We start from the raw sequence: 22,075 nt of genomic DNA on the forward strand, positions 1-22,075 counted from the left end.
TATAAGCTACCTCTGCGGAGGGAAATGAAAAAAAAAAACCCTTCTCGGGCTTTGGATCCAAACTGGTTTCTTGAATGGAAACATTTTATCTGCCTTCTAGCATCATTCAACAGGCAATTCTGTTATGAGACTGCACATTCACAATAGCTCATTCATTCATTCATTCATTCATAAGCATTGCAGCAATATGCCCACACTTATCTAAGATCAGAAAAGCAGCCTTTCCACAATATGGTTAGAAAGTACTAGGGGAAGAGGTGGACATTGGAGTGTGAAGAAATATTCAGAAGAAGGTCTGCCAGGGGATGTACCGTAAATCTTCATATTCATGAGTCAGAATTGCAAATCATGACAGGATAGCACCAGCAATGGTGAGAAGTATATTTTGAGTTCAGGTAACCAAGGAAAGCCTCTATATGAGGTTATTTCTAGCAATACAGCAGTTCTCCCTTTCATTTATTTACTCCTATAAAATGTGTTAATGGATCCCTTCTATTCCACTCTCTCTCTCTTAGTAGGAATCATGCCTCTATCCTCATTTCTGCTTCCTCATTCAGACAAGATTCTTCCTTCCCTAACCTTCCCCTGTGTGTGAGAAGACACCACCCAAATGACTAAAGAACTTCTTGTTATCCACATTCCTCCTCTCAGCTGCTGACTCCAAGGCTCTGGCATGTCACACTGCTGGCTTCATATTAGTTCTTCCAAGCCCTCTGCATCTACTTTTTATAGCTTCTCTTTTTAATGCAGCCCCAAGGGATGGTGGGTCAGGTGGAGAAGAAGATGAGGAAACAAAGAGAGTGGTGTGAGTGCAGTCCCATTGCCACTGTACCAGACAGCACATGCTGCATCTTTAAAGGTTGCAGGATATTTCACTTTGCTTTCTCACAGAGTGCTATGGACTGATGTAAAGAACAGCTCCTGAAGCCATGTGTACTACATAACAAGTTTCACTGGTCCTGCAAAACTCAGGATGCCTGGTGCTACCATATTCTTGAGTGCCATCTACTGATACTATCTATTAACTAACTTTTTACATATATGCAGATACACAGCGATCTTGTAACACAGGACTCCAGGAGGAGTTCTGAGTCAGCCCAAATTCATCACACAGCAATCCCACCCTATTCCCCACAGTTTAGTTATGGGCTAAAAAAATACAATATGGCTCATAAAAGTTTTGAAAAAAATCATGATGGGCTCAGATTTAGTCTGAGACAATAATGAAAAATATAAGGTAAATTGCCTGGAAACTAGCAGATAAAAAATTTGTATGTCCATGTGACTTGTTATCAATTTTCAACGGTCTTTGGATTTTCCTAAATGACACTTTTATTTTTTTCCATGGGAGAGAGAGTGTGGGCACATCGGGATGGAGCCAGCAGAGGGAGTGGAAATCTGCTTAAGTGTGTATCCGTCAAGAAGGGAGCTAGCAGGAAGAACAGGATTCAGTAGGGCGTGTTTTCTAAGGGAAGGTGATAACCAAGATGATAGAAAGCCATCCTGGGCAAAGGAAGGGAGCAGTGGAATATTGGGGAAGCCTTTACAGAATGGGTGGTGATTATATTTACTTTGTCATTCAGCCACTCGATGTCAATGTACTATTGAATCCCATGCCCACTAAGTGTGATGCTCTGTCCTACTCTAATAGATTTGACAAAAGGGATAGCTCGCTCTAGCAACCAGAATCAATGAGCCTGTTCCTGCGTAGGCTGAAAGAGATGGGTCTTTTAGTTCAGGCAGTAGAGACTCATGCTTTGCAATCCAGAGCTCCCATGTTCAAACCTCACTACCAATGACCTACACAGGGTCAACAGGTTACACTGTCCCAAAAGTTCCAGAAAAGTGAGTGATCTCTGGTAACAAACACAGAAAACAATGGAGCTGAAATTGCTGAGGAAAGACAGTTTCTTTTGTTTGTAACTTGTTGCTGTTCTCCCTTATAAATGCCTGTCATTGACAAAGGATTGCAGCTTCATAAATTAGAAAGACAAGTACACATACTTCAAGCCACCCAGGATCCAGTCAAACAAATTCTATGCATAGCTACTGAAACTGCACCAACCACATAGGCACTTTGTCCGTGTAAAGTTAAATGAAGTCCACTGGATGTTTGTTACACATGATACTATTTATAAAAATAGAATCCTTACATTTAGTAATACAGGAACTTCTTTAGGCAAAAGTAATAAATATGTGATACACAAACTGTCTTATCTAACTGTATCCTTGCACAATACCTCATTTTAACCTCCATGCAGGTGTTTCCAGATTATAGCACCAATCCTAACGTGAAATATAACAAAGCAGAAAATACATTTTTTGGATGAAATTACTGCATAAATTTCTTTGGAGCTAATCTTTTTTGAATGGAGAAGGGAAAACCAGAAGATGCTAAAAAAATCACTCATTCTACATGATTATATGTAAATATGGATGGGATTCTCATCTTCAAATTACTCCCACAAATCAAGAGTGACTACTAAATTAGATATGTTGTATATGTCACTACATTTCAAATGTACAATATTTTCCCCTTTGTAGGAAAAAAGCTATCACTTCAGAATATAAAGGAAAAGAATTGAATACAATGGTGAAATCTTCCCAGTGGGCATCATGGTCCATTACTCCAGGTGATAATTGATGAAGGCTCACAATTTAGGCTGAACCTAAGTAAAATTGTCATGACAATGACATGCATTAGGCTGTGGAATAGAATCCTAAAGGACTTGGAGGAAGAGGGAACAATCTTGCATTGGGAAGGAAATGGATTAGGTAGGTCTTTCACATGTCTAATTTAGATGATTTTGTTCAAAGAGGAGCACTGACAGCATGTACTGCTGTCATTTGCATTAATTTCATTAGTCTGTTTACACAACACCATTTTTAACCACTCCCTGTGGGAAGAGATGTCATTATTTTCACCATTCTTCCCACTGGGCCTGACCCAACACCCATTGCACGTGAAGTCTCCCATTTACTTCAACAGTCTTTGGATACAGGTTTTTATGAACAAATGGAAATAAAAGGTCTGGTAACAGTGGTCCTGCTAGTTTGATTCAAAGCATTTACAGCCAGGAATCCCTTTCCCCCCTGCTATCCATGTCAACCCCTCTATGACTGTAGCAGTTGTTATTAAAGTCAGTATTTCCCAACTGTTACCATAACTAAATATCTGAGAGCCACAGCTAGCTACTGTAAGTACTTCAGTGTGTAACCAACAGGAGGGCAAACCCTAGAGCACACAACCTACCCTATCTGATGATTGGATTTGTTGAATGTGGTGGTGGCCTATAAGCACAGCGGAGATGCAGAGCACACCTCTTGTAGGTTGTGCATCAAAGGTCTAATCAGTTTGACAGAAGGGAGCTCTCCCTCTTGTAACCGATTGAGTCAAGTGGGTGCTGTGCTACATTTGTCTCAGCTGGCAGTCACAGTTTACAGATCTACAGCACCACCTCTCTCATGAAGTTAATTTCTCTTGAAGGGAGCTGTGGACTTTACCATTAAAAAAAAAAAAAAAGGACTGAATGTTTATTCCCTAACCAAGAACAACGTCCTTTGCTAATTTCTTTTTTAACGTATCTTGTTTCTGTAATAACTGTATTCCAGTAACTGGGTGGGGGGTTGGGTTATTTTGCAGTTTTATTAGCATCTATAATGATTTTCTTATTCCCCCCCCTATATTTTTCACCAAAAGCCACAGCATGGTCTTAGTTGCCTGCAGGTCAGGTTCCAAAAGCGACAGCTGTTCTGATTTGGACATACAAAGTGGAAGGCATCTCCCTGGCAACTGGAGCTGCATGAGAACTGCCTGAATGGTCCCAACTGCTGTTTTGTTTCCCCTTCATTGTAGCAGACTTCCCATGTGGACAACTGGACACTTCAGGAAGAGGTGTTGAATGTTGTACTCGGAAGGCAAATGCAAAATATCATGGCATGAACAAATTTAATGGATTTAGCTTCTATGTCCTGCATATAGGATCTTGAAGCAGAAAATTTCTTCTGCCCCTCATTTTATCCTTTTTCTATTTGGCAAATACTAGTGTGTGTCCAAACATAGGTCTAAAGTTTAAATTGACATGGCTGGTTTATCTTATTTTATTGACATGTATCACTGTCATCATGGATCACAGCTGCAGTTTTCTCAAAACAGCGTTTGCATTAGCAAACTGCAACAGCAAAACCAACATGGGAAGCACAAGAACACAAACCATTTCTGCTGAGTAGGGTCTTAAATAGACATAAGCTATTGATTTTATTTTTCATATGTCAGCCATAAAAAGTTACACTTATTTTAAAAGATAAGAAATTAACAGATTGGAGGCTCTTCCTATGATAAGAATTCTAGAGTAGGTTGAAAGGTTAGGTTTACCTCCAATAGCGTTGTTGCCACTATTTCTGACACCAGTATCTCATTGTGACATCAGAAGTGGTGGCAGATGTGTGGGGTCTTGCAGATCAGCTCCCCAGTGGAGGATAAATCAGTGACACAGAGTCTGGGTATATTCTAAGTGTAACTTTTTTATTTAAACACATACATCAGACCTGAAACAGAGATGGTCATAAACAACATGCAGGGCAATTCCTTTTTTAGCAATCGCTGCTTAACACTAATGTCTGTTTCACAGGGAGCAACTTAGAGACCAAGGCAGAACCTCTTCTGTTCTGTTGCTTACACAGCTCTCTGTACACAAAGCCCTGCAAAACAAAATCTAACGACACACAACATTTATTTGCATGCTGAGAAATAGAACTTGGAATACGGCAACAGCTCAACCCAGTTTCACCTGCCAAAACACAGTGTTATTTTCCTACTTCTGTTGTAGGCCTACTATCATCGTTTATATAGCCCTCACGGTCCCCACATTACATATCACACTCATTCTCTCCTATCTTCAAGAGGCATGCCCTTGAAAAGAAAACAACCACTTCCCATCTTCTGGGCCTTTTTCCAGGCAGACCTACCAACACTAAGCTTTTGCTGGAGACTCAGGAGAATTTCCTTTGTTTTTCCCCTTTTTTATGTATTTTGGCTTTTTTTGATCCACAGTGTCCCATATGTCCTGCTATTAGAACATTATTCAGGCTTCTGTGCAGGTGGAAGGCTGCCAACTCACATACTATGCTGTTGGTTGCCATATAGGAAATTACAGAGAGAGACAGGGAGATTCCGCCACTCAGTGCGCTCGCTGCTTTGCAGCTTCATTTCTGCTCCAGCACTACGTGTCACTCCTACCCAGCCCAATGCTGAGAAAGCACTCCTCTGTGCATGATGGTTCAAGTCACATTCCTGGCTGTTGAAAATCTACATAATAAAATTCCAGGACTGTCACTCTGTCTGTGTGTTACTCTGACACCTATTATGTCTGTACAGTCAGTGTGAAGCGATGGAAACAGCTATAAGCATGGCTGAAAGCTCTCTTTGTTTAGAATATCACCAGGTTCAATCATCACTGGGATTCATGGTCTGTTATCATCCAGTTTTTAAATTCTCAGCCATTTTGACTTTATGAATTATACCCTGTAGCACCATGGGGTTTCAGCTACAGTAAAGCATGTATCTATGCCATGCCCAGAGCATTGTAAAATCTGAGGTAACTTAACCAGTCACCACTGTTACTCTACAGATAATTTGTATGCAACAATTTCAGTGGTTGTACGAGGAAGACTGCACAGATGGTGGATTACTTGGTCTCCTTGCCGCACTGATGTGACAGCAAGAGATTTCAGCTACCAGTACTGTAAATAATGAGAACTATTTTTGAGAAAATTACGATCCTGACAATTCTCTACTCCCTCTTCATAATGAACTAGCCTGAGTCAACAGCACAAGGTTCTCACAATACATCTGGCCAAGTTGCTGTTTTAAGCATGAATTTCCTGACTTGAATCATTTCAGTCAACCCATAATAACAAGAGTAATATAATTTTTTTCCAGGACTGTGAAAGCTATTCTTATTCCATGCACATTGTGCCCTCTGACCCCAGTCAAGAGGTCTGCATGAACAGACAGCTATCAGTGTCTATCAGACAGAGCCAGTCCACAGCACCTAGCACTACTCTGACACCACCCCCAGCCAGGTTGAGAAAGGTGTCCAGGATCAAAACAGCTAAATGTCATGTTCCAGAGGTGTCACAGGGTCCAAAAGCTGTGAAGACACTTCCGTGCTGGTGCAGAAGTTCTGGCTGCTGCCAGTGCAGTTATATATGTATCTTTCTCTTCTCCCTGTCCTTTTTTCTTCTACCTTCTTCTCTTTTGATGCCTACTTAGGCCTGTCTACACTAGGAAATTAGGTCAGCATAACTCTGTCATTCAGGGGGTTGAAAAATCCACAACCCTGAGCGATGCAGTTCAACCTACCTAACTCCCAGTGTATACAGCACTAGGTTGACAGGAGAATTCTCCCATCAACCTATCTACACTGTCTTGGGGAGGTGGGGTACCTAAGCTGGTGGTGGAACTGCGCCGCTGTAGTGTTTTAAGTGTAGACAAGCCCTTAGACATCAGTATGTTGGAATAAGCAGCTGTAGAAAAGATTTGGTTTTAGGTGTCCCAGACATGGACTGGGCCATAAAAATAAATGGTAAAGCATCCTTTGATTTCAATGGGAGTACAGTTGGGCTTTATATCATTTTGAGCTTCTTTTATATCCCTGTGCTACAATTTTCTGACTTCTTTCAGGAATACAGGGTAACTTTAGCTCTGTCTGACTATTACCTATTTTGTTTTCTTACTAAAAAAATTGTGAGTAAACATTAGCATTCCTGAGAGAGTAAATGAGAGATCTTACTAGAGTTGACTACACTGTGGGCAGCCCTGTGCAAGCTTCCCATGCACAACTCTGCAGATAGATATTGTTCCTGACCTGCAGCATCACTGCTATTTCAGCCTGGAGATTCTCCTGAATGAGACAGTCAGTTATGTCAAAGTATGAAGCAGGCATGTTTCCACAAGCAACAATCCACCAAATTTCCTTGTACATGTGATCTAAATGAGGATCCAGACCATGGTCTCTGAGGGTGAGTGGGGAGAGCAAATATGTAAAAATAAGCAACTGTATGGAAGGGCTCTCCCTGCTGCTCCTGCCAATTAACAACTTTCAATCTGTTTGGTTCTTTCTCCTAGCAGACAGTTGACTCTTTTGCATACCCTTGAATTCATTGCAGTTATGTGTTTTTTTTCCCCATTAGTCTATGTACCCCAGGTTGATTGCCTGACTTTGGGCTTAATTGCTGCCAGGTGACTAGTTACCTCAGGAGTGAACCATGCACTCAATGAAAAGGAACCTGCTAAGAGTATTTGCCTAATGACCCAGTCACTGCTAATTACTCACATGTGCAAACAAAGCACTTCATTTGTCCAGTGACAGTGCTGAGCAGTGCAGAAATGTATATTTTGGGGGAGACTCAGGATGCAGCAAATGGCGTGACAGAGGGTGCATCTAAGTGCCTGTCCCTTTATGTTTAGCACTTGATAGAGAGAATGTGGTTACTTCCCTCTTATAAAGAGGGGAATATGGCAAATTAATGCTAATTAGATTATTATGGGAGCAGATAACAGCCAGGGTGACTAGAGAAGAAGTAGGGTCTTTTAGCTCTGCAGCATGAGCAATGATCTTTGCCTGGGACAAAAAGAGTCTGTTAGGGAGAGAAGGGAATGTAAATTCCTCAAAAGTCATGAAGACTGGCAAGCCAGAAGGCATTGCACTGCTTTATTAGAGAAGGGAAATACAGAAGCAGCCCAAGCTGTGTATGCCTAATAATAAAGTGAGGCTTCAGGCTTGAATTTTTGGTATTTTCACGCTGAAAGTTAACAGGGGAAAAGTCACTCCTCCACCACCACAAACCCTCCCAGACTGAACTACCTAGCCATTCCTCCTGGCTTTTCAGTCTCTGAAGACTGCAAAGTATCAGCCCAATGAAGAGCTTTGCAGAAAACAGAGGCAATTCCCTCTCTCACTAGAAGTAGAGCTGGAGTCATTTATAAGGATGAATGTAGCAGAAATGGTGCCTATTTTCCTGATTAATTTAAGTTTGAAGATACAGGGGGGTGGGGGGGGGTGTCTCTTCCAAAGTTTCTTATTAGTGTTAAGAGCAAAGGCTGAAAAAGACAGAACTATTTAATGTAGAATCTCAGTAATTACCAGTTAATGGAATGCAGACTTTTGCTAAAAGGAACAAAAGGTATGGCCAAGCCTTTGAAAGAAGAGGAGACTTCTCCCCTCTCTTTCTCTGAACTGTGCATTGCAGATCATCTGAGAAAACAGGGATTGGTAGAGCTGCCCCTATGAAAGCTTGGTAAGGGTACAAATATAACAGAAATAGCAGCACTGGCAGCAGGCTTAGTTGATGGGTATGGTAGCTGGGCATCCATCTGCTTAGCTCTGAGTATATGACCAGGGCCGACGAGGGGAGGGGGGGAAGCCAGTACAAATTACCGGGGCCCGGTGGTCCGGAAAGGGGCCTGGGGCCCGGCTTCCCCCCTCCCTCGTCACCTTACCGGGGCCCGGCAGCCTGGAAGGGGGCCCGGCTTCCCCCCCCCCGTTTCGTCGGCCCTGTTTAGCCAGTCCACCCTTGCTGGGGGGCCCGAAAAATTTTTTTCACCGGGGCCTGAACCCCGCTCTCCGCGGCCCTGTATATGACAGATTAGTTAATGGTTTTCTTTCATTCTTTTGTGGTGGAGTTAATGCTAGTGAAAGTTACTAGCCTGACAGGAGTAGAGAGTAAAGGGCTAGATTTCATTGATGAACACTTACTCACATGAGCCATCCTAATGATTTCCAAAGGCCGAGGCAAGGCATGCTTCCTCTAGCCAGCTCGCTAAAATGCCTTCTCCCTGACCCTCTGCAGGCATTTCTAGAGCTGAAAGAATCACTCTCTCTCCATACCTATTCAGCCCTTGAAAAAACAACAAGGAGTCTGGTGGCATCTTAAAGACTAACAGATTTATTTGGGCATAAGCTTTTGTGGGTAAAAAAACCTCACTTCTTCAGATGCAGCATCTTCAGATGTATCTGAAGAAGTGAGGTTTTTTACCCACGAAAGCATATGCCCAAATAAATCTGTTAGTCTTTAAGGTGCCACTGGACTCTTTGTTGTTTTTGTGGCTATAGACTAACACGGCTACCCCCTGATACTATTCAGCCCTTGGTTCCTCTCTTTTTTACAATTATTCTGTGGACCATGATGTTAATTAGTGCCAGTTGTTGACAGGGAATTTTCAAGGGAGGGGAGTTCCCGCTGCTTGATGCAATCACTGTTTCTTTAGCTTTCACTAGCAGTTTTCTAATTCTTTTAAGCAAAATAAATAATTGAAATAATTTATGCTTGAATCAGATCCATGGCTTTTCTCAAACCTTGGCAAGGCTGGTCTAGAGAGCTGAGTTGAACTCCTGGCTTAGGTCCCGAGTGAAAAAGAGAGAGTCTCAGTTTAGCCCCCATTAGTGCAAATCACAAAACCATGAGAGAGTTTGGTATCAACTGCCCAGTGGTCTATGTTCAAAGGAAGCTCAGGACTGCAGTAGCAAGTAATGCTTGAGACCATGCCTGAAGTGCAGTGAAGTCAGTGGGAGTTTTTCCATTGACTTTGGTGGGTTTTGGAGCAGGTCCTAGCAGAGGAGTGTAAGTGCTGGGGAGGCGAGACAAGAATGGTTGGAGTGCCATAGATCAGAAATGAAGAGCTGTGTGGGTTGGTGCTGAAGAAAAGTTTGCACAGCTCTTGTCTAAGCCGGTTCAGACCATTGTTATCAGCCCCACACTTGCCTGAACACTAACCACCTTTTTTCCTTTTCAAGTTTTAAACTGAATTAAAAAAAAAAAAGTCCAGTAAGAGCGTCTCCTCTAAATTTTAACATCTCAATGCCTTTAGGGGAGAGATAAGGAAGAACATTATTCATAACCATGAGTGATCATTATAAACATTTCAATGGAGCAGCAAGAGACACATATCATTCTTCACTGAAGCAAGTTCCATCTATCTGCTCATTTTTAATACAGCCTGCCCTATTTATCTAACTGTACAGCAGGGGTGGGAAGGTGGAAGGAGTCTTAAAACAGTTCCAAATTGTAAAGTGCACCCGAAATTTATTCTAAAAAACAAAACAAAAACCCTCTAATCGTTCTTGAAGCAGAAGTTCTGAAATGACCTAATGGGATTTTTAATTGGCATCTCACTCCTCTGAATGCTCTAAAATGGGGTTGCCAGCTGAGTCTTTTTTTGTTATGTAAAAGGGGAACCCCTTGGCCTCAAGCTTCCAGCATGCTGCTCGCTGATGTTATAAGGTCTGATTCACCTTGAATGTTCTTTTTGGCATTTTCTCAGTTAGGGCCACTTAACTTCCTTGCCCCCATCATAATCCTTATCCTCCTAGTCACATGCTCTGTCTTCCTGCGTCCAGGGTACCCTGTGTCCCAGGAGTCTTTTCCTGCCCTATCTGTTTCAAGTGCTTCATTCCACTTGTTTGCAGCAACCAAGGCTCACCTACCTACTCCTTTGGGTTCCCTACTTCAGGCACTTTCTGTCCTCTAGGTTTTTCCTCTCTCATTGACCAGCAGTCAGGCACCAGTCTGAAGCCTCATTTTCTATCCTGTAATTTTTTTTTCTCCTATGTTTAGAATTTTCTCGTATCACACGTAATAATAAATCAAACGTCCACAAAGAAAGCTGCAACCCAACCTTGAACTTTGAAAGCTGGAAAACAGCTGAAAGTAAAAACAATCTGCTAAAGTTGCACAGTTCGTTGGATAGCATGAAAGCTTTCTCTATTGACATACATCCAATTCCAAAAAATCTATTCTGAGTTTTAGGAGGAAAGGATCAACTCTTAAGTTGATAAAGACAAATCAGAACACAACACTACACATACTACTGCAGTTTTCAACTTCATATGAGATTCTCCTTTATAGCCTCATTATGTCTCTGTCAAGAACATTCCAGTCCCTGAATTCTGTTATTTTCCTGAGTTCCATACATTGGATGCTTCATACTTCACATGCAAATAGATATTCAGCTAGTGATTCTGACTGGTTGCAGTCCTCTTTCAAGACTTTTTTTTTTTTTTTTACATATAATAAGTTGTTTTTTACATCATTAAATTTAAAAAAAAAAAAAAAAATTCTCTAGTTCAGTAATGCATAAGGTATACAAACTTATAAACAGCGGTAAAGAATTAAAGCCCAAATCATTTAGGTTCCTGTAACCATATATAACTAACTGATAACCTTCAACAGTTACATTTTCTCTGCTCTTATGGCAAAGTCTTATACCTACAAAGTAATAAGGCTGAACGGATAGGGGGTTTCTGTAAAAATTACATAGAGAATTATATTCTTTCTATATGGTTTTGAACCATCCTAGGAAATCCTGTAATTAGTATAGATTATATTCCTAATTCTATAGGATATTTTAAAAGTAATACCGTTTCTGTTAAATTCTTCAGGACTGTTCCATAAGAACAACTCAAAGCAAAATTATTCTGCAGTGCTTTCTAATGGTGGTGACAGATGCATATTAGACCAATGCTGCTTTTCACTGTAACTGTCATAACTGCAGACATATATGGCATTTCTATAGCACATGACCTTATTCATTGTGAATATTTGGTCTGAATATTTAAATCTCTGGAGATTTTCACTTCCTTCACCCCAATAAACTCCAAACAAGGACCCTTTCTGCCCTGGACAATATTGGACCTACTTTAGCCTTCTGACTTTCTGGCACAAGTATATCTAATATGCAGAGTTCCTCTCTTTTTAAGGGGAAATCAACAACTTCCTGTTTTCGTAGGAGGCTTTCGTTTTAAAGGGATGGGCATTTATCTTCCCCCTCTCTCATTGCATTGAGCTGGCAGGCATCCTTCTGTTTAAAACAAAAAACAGTGAAGAGTATATCTTTAAGGAGATGCCAATAACATCTAAACTGCACCTCACATTCTTAGGGGATATTTTGACCCAATCAGCAAACCTATTTTCCCCTTGATTGACTCAGTAATGAAAGGATGGAATCCTGCCCACATGTATTAGCTGCTACGTGAACTGAAGAGAGGCATGTACTTTAGTGTAGTCTCAAGTCTTTATTAATTAGTAAATGCAGAAGATGTCAGAATTCCACCAAACAATATGAATTCTGTGCCAATAACAAAGCAGTTAAGATCGGCTGGCCCGTTTTCCGCAGCTTAAGCAAATTCTCTGTTTTGTTAGCTTGGCAGGAGGTAATATTTTAAAAAGCCATTATTACTAAATCAATGCTATTGAAACAAGATTGGTCTTCTCTAAAGTGTTAATAACTCATCAGAGCACATTAAGAGGTGACTGGTTTAAGAGAGGTTTGAATGTGAAATTAAAGTTTCAGTCTATTGGTCTAATTCTGCAATGTTTATGTCTGTCAAAGATGAACTGCAAACAGCATTTTGCTTGCTTAGTGTATTGTTTACTGCAGGTTTCAATTAACTGTGATGAAATAGAAAAGACAGTGGGGTGATGAATTTAGAAAGTTAACAGCTTTGCCAAGTGTTCTAAACTTGTTCTTTGTCCTCCTTCCTGTTCTGTGAGGTGTCTGTCAGAATCCATAATAGTTTTCAACATGTTGGAATCATAGGACTAGATTGTGCTCTTGCGTGCAGCCCTATGTATGGGTTGACATGTTGTTGGAACATATCAGCAAGTAAAGACCAGCAGAAAATTAATTCTCCTTCTGCACTGGCTTGGCTTTACTGGCCAGTACATTTCCATCCCCTTTCTCCACCTGTTTGCTCTGGTTATGAGAGACAGAGGGCAGACAACTTCCATTTATGCCTATACACTTGAACTAAGGTCTGGGTAACCTGGAGAGAGGTATACATGGTGATCTTACTTCCCTGCATGGATGGCTAGGCCAAGACAATCTAACCTATCGCTGGGGGTGGGCAGACTGGGCTATATCAGATAAGATGCAGAGCAAACCCAGAACCAAACACAAATCTTTAATGGGGTTTGATTACTTTTACAAATATTAATTTTATTAATATTTTGCTCAATGAGAATTTAAATTTTAAATACCATCCTTTGAGGGCGTGAAAAGTGCCTAGCTAATAATAATAAACTAATAATAAATAAATCTTGGAACTTTTTGACCAGAACTTCAACCCTTGGGTTCTGTCTTTGCAGATAGGGTTTGTGACTTCAGCGGAAGAGACAAATATATAGAAGAGAGTTCATGGCAGCTATTTCCCATACACACGCACATCAGGCACTACCTCTCCCACATGGCAGACATGGTGATGTAGTAGCTACTCCAAGATGGTGGGAAACTTGGCAATATTCCCACTGTGAACTGAAAGGTATCCAGCTACTTTATCCAATCATGCACTGAAGTCCATGCTTTCAAAGAATCCCTTTGAGAATATCCATTTCCACAGCTGGATTCTCACTCCATAGACTAGAATGACTCTGCCAGAGGTAAGCTGCCATGCAAGCTTTCTCTAGCAGTCTGCCCTATGCATCATTAGATTGGTCACTATAAGAATTCTGTGATTTCCTGAGGCCCTTTCATGATGCCATGAACAACCAATGGGGATGACACTGCCATCAGCCAGGTTATTCAATTTATCTACTTACCAAGGAGGGGAATGTAACCTTGATGAGTGAGGTGCAACATAAATCTAGCACTAGCTCAAAGAATCTTGGTCCATTGATGGATCATTGCCACCGCTGAGAAATATATGAACAAAAACATACTGTGGTTATAGATGTGAATCTCAGCTATACACATACCAGGGGTTACTTTCTCTTTCCCAGAAGAGGGAGAGAGACAAACCAATGGAAGAAAAGACTAATGTATACAATGCCCTAAGTTCACATTTTTCCTCACTGTATTTGCTTGGCATAGTGTCTACTGTACAGTAAATTATAGAGTTAAATACCCTATTCTTTTCAGACTATTGAACATTAACTTTGCAGCTTATGAGCTCACAAATGGCTCTAAGTTGATTGCACCCTTAGTCACACTACTCAAAAGTTATCAGGATGAAAGTACCAAAACTTCAACAATAATGGGTTGTATTGTTGCTAAAGGGAATCTGTGACATGTGGGGAATTGTACCTCTATAGACTACAGCTGCAAGGAAATAAAAACTGTGGGTTTTTTCTCTATTCTAGTGTAATTACATTAATTTTTTTTCTGGAGAAATTTATTTATTTGGGATGGTAAAGGGATTGTCAGAACTGAGGTCTCTTCAGTTTGTTCATGATCTTCACATGTTCCACATTGCTTTTTTTTTCATATGTAATCCTGAACATATTTGTGTCATCTATTAATTACTGAGATTGCCAGACTCAGAATAATTAGGGCTTAATTTAAATCTGAGTGGGGTAAGGGAAAGGAGGCCTACTGGATTCCTTCATCAGATTCGCAACAATACAAATTAGGGTTAAAATATGGATTAGCTGACAAATGAAAATGATGTAGGTAATCTGAAGCTAATATTTAGTAAACATTTGTCTGCATCACAGAACTGGAGCATAATTTAGCGATGCCTGCTGAGAAGAGAAGACAGACAACAATGGAATAGCAGGAGGTACTGCAGGCCGGGAGTGAGGTGCATAAACGTGAGGAGGTTCAGGACTAGAAGAGTGGGAGATGTTTCAGATAGAACAGAAGTGCATTAGTAGAACTGTGTAGGAGAATTTTCTTAATATCATTCTCCACTGTCAGTGACATCACCTAAAAATCATTCAACAATAAAAAAATTCAAACGGTGCAAAGAGATAAAAGCTGCTTTCTGTCAGAATATAAAAACATAAGTAAAATGTCACCGAGGTCCCGAGAAAACCTTTCCGGAATCTTTTTGCATTGTCAGCTCTTTTCACGAAAATCCCCGAGCTGCAAACTTGGAGGCAATCCAGCTTCACAGCTCTGGGATTTACCTTTGCAAACAGAGGTTATCTGGCAAAAATCAAACTACTAAAATGCCTGGAACTCACACGCTGGGCAAAATGTATCTCCCAGGCCTTCTGCTTGGAAACATGCAAGGAAGCAAATGCTAAGTGGATGTCCAGATCAGAACTACAACCCACAGTGGCCCAACTTGGAGCCCCAACCTGCCAGCAATAGAATGGCGCACACACACAGCGGCAACCAACTGCACATCTGAAGTCTCACTTTCACCTTTGATTTGCTGACTCAGGCATTGACTGCTTCGACTCACACAGCCAGCTTAGCTTCTAAAGGGAACACAGCAAGGACTCTCCATCTTGCTCAGCTGAATGGCTCGTGCTTTGGCTTGTTGCACTCCTGGGGCACTCTGTCATTTTTCGGTTTGCTGAATGCAGATATAAGTTCTACATACATCCCAGGCCTGCTGCAGCCCAAGGTTATTTATGAATTAACATTTTCCTTTACCATTGGTTGAAGTATTTTAAATGAATACATATTGCATGCATAAAACTGTCGACCCCATTCAAGCACTATATGCAGGATGGTGGGGATAGCAGGGGGAAAATAGCATGTCATTTTAGGCAAATTTCATAGAAATGCTTTCCCATCCTCATGGCTCAGGGAGAGCATGATTTGAAGGCTCACTTCTGATGCAGTGGTACAGAAACAGAGCCTCCTTTTTAAACAAAATAATCCCTGGATATTAAAGCCTGCTAAGGCAATATCTTCTGGAGACTCACTGGTGCAGGAGGGCTGGTATATTAGCCTTGGCACTCTGGAGACCTGGGTTTGAATCCTAGTGGTTTATCAGTAGGACACAGCTGAAAATAAATGTATCACCTCATTTTCTGAGGTGCTGAGCACTCACCACTCCTATTGAAATCAGTGAGAGTTGTGGGAATTCGGGACCTTTAAAAATAATATGTGTCTCATTCTGGTCTCTAGAAGACATTTGTTCACACTAAAGAAACACACAGTTTAACTTGATAGTGTCCCTTGCTCTGAGGAGACTTCAGACTGCAGAACTAGAAGGATACAAGTGCTGTACGTCAGGACTGGAGTGCGCTGACTTAGCTGTGTGGGGATCACAGGAGTGAAAGCACAGAGATGTATGGTTGAGGTGCATTAGCAGAGCTGTATGGAGGCAGAGGACTGGAATAGCTAGGCAAGAGAGTGCTACAGTTCAGGACTGAGATGAAATCGTCATAGCTCTATGAGGCTGGACTGCCTAAGCTGCGACAAATTCATTCTGGATGAAAATGGGTGAAATTCCATTGAAGTCAACAGCATTGTACCCATTTATATCAGCACTGAAACTGGCCCACTATGTCTGATGCTAGCAAACAAAGTATAAAAGAACAAATAGTAAAACAAAAATTATCAGGGGCTTAGGGATCTTCAAGCTGTGAACTATTCAGGTTTGAAGTGTTTTCAAGAAGGCTAGCAAAATAGCATTGTCAGCTGATATTATGTAACTAAGATCTTTGTACAGGTCTGAGGAAATTCCCTTTTCCAAAATCATGAGCAGAAACTATCTGGAGAAAGAGTCACATTCTTTGTTTTGTTGTCAGATCACACTGCTAATTCCATTGCCTACTGCTGCTATGCACTGTGCATCACAGCAACGCCACATCTCCTATTTAAAGGATAAGATGGGTGACATTGAGACTGAATATCCATGAAGCGTTATGCTAAGCAGTGAGAACAAATGTATTGTGAAGGTTCAGTTGCATCTTGAAGCTAAACTACCTATAGGGTTTGTGAAGAGGTGAACACAGCAGACCAGATTCATAGGACATGGGGGCTCATTTTACACATCCCTGTGCCTGAGGGGGCTGCAGAGCCAGAGTGGCGGTTTGCTTGAATGAAGCTGGCAGTGGTACCTATACACACACCCATGGGGATTCCATCTGGGTATGGAAGCTTGAGTGTCTGGCAGGAAGCCTCAAAACTTCTGAAGGCTGCTTAGAATATTCACTGGCTCAGTTCATACCCTGACCAACATGGCCCCTCACACTCTCAGGCTAGTCCAATCCATTTTGTGCTGGCTGGCTCTGGGCTCCACAATGAATCAATCATCTGCTGCAGCCTCACTCCGGGTTGACCTTCCAAAAATGTAGGGCCCACAGCCTCTGTTCCACTGACTTGAACCAACAGATCCCAGAGAATGAATCCTGTCTGATAGCTTAACACTAAGCTATCCCTCTCCCCCCAGTGTCTAGCTGCATATATCTGTCTAGTCAACCACTAGTGTGCACTCATTCTGTAGTGTGAACAGTTGGTACTGCCTCTTTGAGATGACTGGAGGAGCTGGGGCAGTGATAGTTAACAGCTGTGATAACACAACTATACCATTGTCAGGAAAGAGAATTGAAAAGGAAGAAATAAACCCTTGAACTTGAATCTGGATGGCTATCCTCATGCTGACAGATGGCATTTTAGCAGTTGCTTTTGTTACAGACTTAGAGACTTCTGTCTCTTCACCTAGCCAGGAGAAGGGATGCTGGAGCCAAAGCTCCTCCAAGTCTGACACAATAATCTAGGAAAATTGCACTTTCCAGGGTTCTGTGTAGCATTTAAAAATTGTTTCTTCTTCCATTGTGGCATTTGATTGCCAGCCCTCTTTCATTCCCCACTGTCTTAAACTGTTCAAGTCCACCCAAGTCTCTAGTATTGTGTCCTCTTCCCTGTTGTTAAGCTGACTACTGTGGGTGCCTCCTCTTAGTCAGCATGTTGTCAAATGGCGGTCAGGCAATCCAAGCTGATGTCACTGCTATCCGGCTATGTCACCCAACATTCTCATTCCAGTCTTTGCAATTGCTGTATTTGCAAATACAGCATACTGAAGGAGCCTTGGCTGGTCTACAAGCAGCACTCCTACTAAGTTTCTAGAGAAACTTCTCCCCATTATTCTTATACTTTATTATTTATATTATGATAGTGTCTAGATGCCCAAACCAAGATTGGGATTCCACTGTGATAATGATAATGGTGTGAAAAAACACACCATAAGAGTCAGGCCCGCTTGGAAGAACTTACAATCTATATAGAAAAGAGACACAAAGAGTGCGAAAAAAGATAGCACTGTATTTCCTGAATCCCAGCCCACTGCCGTAGCCACAAAGTCATTATTTTTCCCTGTGCTCAGTTCTTCCTCGCTAGTCTTTGTTTTCACATGCATCACTCATAAATGGCATTGCCATCCAAGCCTTGTAGATTAGCCATTCATCTGCCAGTAATGCACACAGCCCAAATAGATAGAATGCATCTCCTTCACCATGCAGTCACTTTCCCAACACTGGCTGTGAAAGGTTCTGCTATCCCATCCCATGACACCAGAAAGACCCTGAGACCATCTGTTGGGAAAGTGCCACTGTTACTTGGATGGGCACATAAAGCAGAAACCATCACAGCAGAACAACTATGTTTCAACCAATTTATTTTGTGGAGCGTTGCCACCATGCCATCTTTTCTCTCTTTCTTGTTTTTGAAATATCAAGTAACAATATCAACAGATTGCACTAATCAAACCAGCATCTGTAGCACCTGCTTAGCTTGCATCCAGCACCGAGGAATGCAAAATGAGGCAGGCTTGACAGATGTAACTGTCACAGAATGAAAGAGGGTGTTTCACACTGGGACAAACTTAGGAAGGAGGAAAAAAAGAGAGCTCATTTATATCGTACAGGCATTTTCCATTCCATTGTTTTTCTGTGAAATTCACATCACCCATGCAAAAGCTGAGGGGCTTTGCATGGAGGACCTCTGTGGAGGGAGGAAAAAGGGGTAGGGAGATGAACGAAATCTATCCTCACAATCTTTACAGACCCAAGGCATGCAGCACCAGTGTCATTGGTCTGCTGTTGCCACTGCAGCCTATACACTATACTATTGAGTGTGGAGTTGCTGAACCTACTCATCACAGGTTTTATAGCCAGTGTTGGGGGTAACTGGTGGATGTGCCGGCTGTGCCTCTGAGTGTACGCAGCCTGCCTAGGAACCTCTGTGGAGACAGCTACTGCTGTGCAGTTCTCCTTAGCATGCAGGGCATTGTAGAGTTATTTGTGCAGATCTCTCTGCAGTCTGTTGCTGCCACCACCCCTCAGATCTGCTGCAGTTATTATAGGACTCCACCCAGACATGTTTGTGTTTGGGGGAAAGGATCTCATCCCTCACAACGTGGCCTCTGCTTTAGCCCGCCGTGAAGTCATAAGCAGGGGCTTTACAAGCTGCTGATTTTCCTGCCTCAGAATTGACAGCAGTGCAGCAGAGCAGCAAACCATCGCTGCACAATCAGACGAGAAGGGCAAAGGAGAGAAAACACTTGTTTTAGAAAACAAATGCATTAGCTAGTTAGCTAAAGTGGCCATTGAAATGATAGAAATAGAGGTGACCTTCACAAGTATGAAACAAGCAGTTGAGAAACTTCAAAGTGTTTGCAGTTTGGGATTGGTTCAATTCCAATGCTCATCTGAGTGAGCCATAACCCTTGAGTCTTCAAACTTAGTTCCTGAAACTGTAAACACTTATAATTATTAATTATTGCCTTTATTGTGAGGGTCTATATAAGGCCACTAGCTACAACTCATTTAGAATGAACTACAAAGTACCAGCGTGTCTCTTTAGAAATCTTGTTTAACTACTCTTATGACTGTCTGAAAGTATATATATTAGAGGCAAGAACAACCATTTGTAATTAGCAAAAATGTAGGAAAAAGTAACTAACAAACTTTAAACCCATTTATTCTCAAACCTGCTTTCTTTTATAATGAGAGCAGACTCTTTGTCTCTAAAATTGAACAAGATTTAGTCTTGGTGTTCCCAACTTTTGGTTGGACGTCATTAAAACTGGAATGAAAATTTCCGTGATTCATAGATTCCCAGACCATAAGGCACCATTGTGATAATCCAGTCTGACAATCTGTATAACACAGGCCACAGAACTTCCCCAAAATAATCTCTAGAGCATATCTTTTAGAAAAACAGCCAGTCAAAATATTGCCAATTACAGAGACTCCACCATGACCCTTGGTAGATTATTCCAGTGGTTAATTACCCTCACTGTTTAAAAAATTATATCTTATCTCCAGTCTGCATTTGTCTATCTTCATCTTCCAGCCATTGGATCATATTATACCTTTTCTGCTAGATTGAAGAGCCCTGTGATGGGTTGGATCACAGAAACCCTCTTGGGAGCTGCCTCCTGATGTGCCAAGACTACTTCTATCCCTGCCTTCCCTGCCAGCTCAGGACTCCAGCACCCTGTCTTGCTGAGCCAGACACTCCCATCTGCTCCAGCACAGACCCAGGGTCTGAATTACTTGCCCCAAAGCTACAGGTTTACCTGAAAACAGCTCACAGAAGTGTGCTTGTCTTTAACACTCAGATGCCCAACTCCCAATGGGGTCTAAACCCAAATAAATCCATTTTACCCTGTATAAAGCCTATTATACAGAGCAAACTCATAAATTGTTCGCCCTCTATAACACTGATAGAGAGATATGCACAGTTGTTTGCTCCCCCAGGTATTAATACATACTCTGAGTTAATAAAATCACTTTTTACTTAAATACAGAAAGTAGGATTTAAGTGGTTCCAAGTAGTAACAGACAGAACAAAGTAAGTTAACAAGCAAAATAAAATAAAATGCACAAATCTATGTCTAATCAAACTGAATACAGATAATCTCACCCTCAGAGATGCTTCAGTAAGTTTTTTCCTCAGACTGGACAACTTCCAGGCCTGGGCACAATTCTTTCCCCTGGTACACCTCTTGTTCCAGCTAGGGGATTCTTCATGATGACTCGCTCCTCCCTTTGTTCTGTTCCACCCCTTTATATATCTTTTGCATAAGGTGGGAATCCTTTGTCCCTCTATGGTTTCCACCCCCTCCTTCTCAATGGAAAGACACCAGGTTAAAGATGGATTCCAGTTCAGGTGACATGATCACATGTCACTGCAAGACTTCATTGCCCACTTGCCAGCACACATGTATACAGGAAGACTTACAGGTAAAACACACCCATCTGCAGACAATTGTCCTGGTTAATAGGAGTCATCAAGATTCCAAACCACCATTAATGGCCCACACTTTGCATAATTACAATAGGCCCTCAGAGTTATATTTCATATTTCTAATTTCAGATACAAGAGTGGTACATTTATACAAATAGGATGTAAAAAGCAACAGAGGGTCCTGTGGCACCTTTAAGACTAACAGAAGTATTGGGAGCATAAGCTTTCATGGGTAAGAACCTCACTTCTTCAGATGCAAGTAAGACATCTGAAGAAGTGAGGTTCTTACCCATGAAAGCTTATGCTCCCAATACTTAGTCTTAAAGGTGCCACAGGACCCTCTGTTGCTTTTTACAGATTCAGACTAACACGGCTACCCCTCTGATACAAATAGGATGATCACAGTCAGTAGATTATAAGCTTTGTAATGATACCTTACAAAAGACCTTTTGCATGAAGCGTATTCCAGTTACATTATATTCACTCATTAGCATATTTTTATAAAATTATATAGACTGCAACATCACAAGCCCATTATACCAAGGTAGGATCTGGGGAATAATATATGGCTGGTTTATATACCCTGGTACTCCTGACTAAGCCCCTGTGTGATGGTATATAGATACCAGAGAGACCCTGTGTGCAGGGCTAGCCCTACCCCTCTGGCTCTGTTAATCATATATGGTAGGGAGATGGCCTTTAAAAGGAGGAAACTGCTGTCAGCAGGGGGAGAAATCACCCTGAAGCTAGGATTGCCAACCCTCCAGGATTGTCCAGGAGTCTCCAGCCTGACAGCGTGAGCCCGATTCAGTAATCCAGCCAGAGAGACTCCTTGAAAACCACTACACAGACACTGCACTTGTTGGCATTTTTCCCCCTTTGAGAGGGCCTAGGAAGGAGTTATTCCCAGGTGTGCTGAGGCATTTAATTTTCCTTTTGATCCTCCCTCAGAAGAAACTTAATTAGGCTCACAAAGGGTAGGGCCCCCTTGCAAGCAGTAAGAAACTGAGGCTTGCACATGAGTCACCCACTGCAGATAAGTAGGTGTGGCCAGGTTCTCTTGCCATCTGGGAGAAAAACCTAAGGGGACTCTTGCACTCTGATTCAGCCAATCTATTAGGCATCTGTTTAGCTTTAAATATGCGG

This window comes from Terrapene carolina, unplaced genomic scaffold, assembly GCF_002925995.2.
Source record: "Terrapene carolina triunguis isolate 2854851 unplaced genomic scaffold, T_m_triunguis-2.0 Scaffold95, whole genome shotgun sequence".
Lineage (NCBI taxonomy): Eukaryota > Metazoa > Chordata > Testudines > Emydidae > Terrapene > Terrapene triunguis.